General features: G+C 33.6%; 1 non-coding gene across 1 annotated transcript; it reads right to left on the bottom strand.

Annotated features, from left to right (window-relative positions):
* Positions 1-2083: 2083 nt before the first annotated feature.
* On the bottom strand, positions 2084-2156 carry TRNAC-ACA (transfer RNA cysteine (anticodon ACA)). The gene has a single exon. It is a non-coding gene; the product is annotated as a tRNA-Cys (tRNA).
* Between the last annotated feature and the right edge of the window lie 601 nt (positions 2157-2757).

The raw sequence follows: 2757 nt of genomic DNA, 5'->3' as shown, positions 1-2757 counted from the left end.
TGGACTGGACTGAAGTATCCAACAGGGCTCATTCTTGTGACTGGTAGTTGGTGTTTGGAGGTCATCTGGGTCTATCATTGAGTGCCTGAGTCTTCTTTACATGGCTTTTTTCATGAAGTGAGGCTTTCTGACATGATTTCCTACATATAGTTGACTAAGATGATGGGCTAATCCAAATGGAGTAAGTCAGCAGAATCCACAAACCTTTCATGTAATTGACTGGCTACAAAGATGAAGTGTTTTGAGAGAGCCAAAACAGAATTTACAGATCTAAGACTCAACTTCGAAGATGCTTGATGTCATTTCTGCTCCATGCTATTGAACAAACCAAGTTACAGCAAGGTTAACACAGACCCAAAGGGACAAGAAATAGATTTCATCTCTTAATGGAAGAAATGACAAAAAATTTACACTCATTGCTAACTCATCACAGGTATATAGTGGTGGACTCTATGCTATCTATAGGTATATTTGACAAAAATAAGTGAAAAAAAAAAAGATTTGAGACTACCATCTAAACACTGCATACCTATGTCAACAAACTTGTTCCTTTTAATATATATATTCTATATTATATAATATATATTATATTATATATAGTTATGTATATTATACATATAGTGTGCTGCTGTCATAAGCACACTATACTTATTTTTATTTTTGAAAGTATGTTGAACCAATAACATCATTTTGGAAAATTATTTGATATGGTTTCTTGGTATAACTATCATTGAGTTGATGTTGCTATCTAGTAAGTGAAAGGAATATATTTCCACTACATATAATATTTAATACACCTCAAATTTATTAGTTATAACTATAGAAAGCATTTTCTTTTGTTGTTGTTGAGTCACTTAGTTGTGTCTAGCTCTTTGCGAACCCATGGACTTCAGCACAGCAGGTTTCCCTGTCCTTCACTATCAGGCTTTGCTCAAACTCATGTCCATTGAGTCAATAATGCCATCCAACCATCTCATCCTCTGTCATCCTCTTCTCCTTCTGCCTTCAATCTTTCCCATCATCAAGGACTTTTCCAATAACTTGAGTCTTTGCATCAGGTGTCAATGTATTGAGGATTCAGCTTCAACCTCAGTTCTTCCAATGAATATTCAGGGTCCATGTCCTTTAGGATTGAGTGGTTGATCTTGCAGTCTAAGAGACTCTCAAGAGTCTTCTCCAACACCACAGTTTGAAAACATCAATCTTTTCTTTTAATACCTATAAATTTTCTTTTTTTAGTAGCTGTAAATCTCATACAGTTATTGAAATATAAGTAAGATTTTAGGCTATGCCTAAGAGGATAACCCAAAACAAAAGTAAAATTTACACCTAAAATATTCTAGATGATATCACTTTTTGCATTATTGCCTTGTTATTACTTGGAAAAATCTTGTGTCTAACCTAATAATTGGCTTAAACAGTCATTTTAGAGTTTAAAGCACATACCAATTTGGAAATATTTGTAAAACATTTTTATGGAAAGGAGAAATTTCTCAAAAGTTAGTAAAGATCTTCATATTTCAATCAATAGTTTCACCATAGGGAATTCTTTTAAATAAATTTTGGCATAAGTTTAATTTATCATTCTCATTTATGGATCCTTGAATTAATAAAGAAACTGAAATCATGAGGACAGTTGTCAAGCTGAGAAAAGACTTCTTTAAATTATTTCCCTGCAGGATATGTCTAAGGAAACTTATTCTTACCATGAAACTGTCTGACAAAAAGAAGCAGCTTTCTCCCCTTTCCTTTCAATGTGCTTTCATCACAAGCCATACATAAATGATTCTTATAATTCTAGATTTAAATGAGCATTGGAGCTGTGTTCGTTTCTGCAGCACAGTTGGTTATTATTTTTATTAATTTTATTGGGGTGTAGTTGCTTTACAATGTTATATTACTTTCTGCCATACAGCAAAGTGCATCAGCTATATGTTTACATGAAGTGAAGAAGTGAAGTGAAGTCACTCAGTTATGTCCGACTCTTTGTGACCCCATGGACTATAGCCCAAAAGGCTCCCCGTCCATGGGATTTTCCAGGCAAGAGTACTGGAGTGGGTTGCCATTTCCTTCTCCAGAGGATCTTCCCAACCCAGGGATCGAACCTGGGTCTCCTGCATTGTAGGCAGACACTTTACCAATTGAGCCACAGGGAAGTCATATATGTTTACATATATCCCCCCTTTTTAAATTTCCTTTCCATTTAGGTCACCTTAGTGTATTGATAGAGTTTCCTGTACTATGCAGGGGCAGTAGGTTCTCATTACTTATCTATTTTCTATACAGTAGCAATGGTGCATATATGTGACCTTTGGTTATTCACTTGAAAGAGATGTCACATTTTAAGTTTTTTACTGCTATTTTGGACTTAGTTATTGTTAATGTAATAGGGCATGTGAACTGGTAATAAATATCTATTTTCTGAAATAAGTAAAAGTAAAACTGAGGTTTTGAAGAAGATATTCTTGGAAAATCTTAGCCTGCATGCATTAGTTCTTAGGTAAAAATGACTATTGTAAACTCAAATGAACGAAAGAATCCTTATAAAATAATGTGAAATTGATTGCAGTTTTGGGCTGCTTTCTTATTTAAAGTCAACCAATTGACAAGAAACAATGGTAGTCTTACAATAAACTACAGTCTTAGATGTCTTTATGGTTTAAAAAAAATTCACTTTTCCTTTATATATGTTTTTCTATAGATATATGAATATCTAAATAAACAGATAGCTAAAAGATGATAGATAAATGTTGCATA

The sequence above is a fragment of the Odocoileus virginianus genome, chromosome 5 (genome assembly GCF_023699985.2).
Source record: "Odocoileus virginianus isolate 20LAN1187 ecotype Illinois chromosome 5, Ovbor_1.2, whole genome shotgun sequence".
Lineage (NCBI taxonomy): Eukaryota > Metazoa > Chordata > Mammalia > Artiodactyla > Cervidae > Odocoileus > Odocoileus virginianus.
Note: the sequence above shows the minus strand (reverse complement) of the source record. Positions and strands in the feature narration are given on the sequence as shown.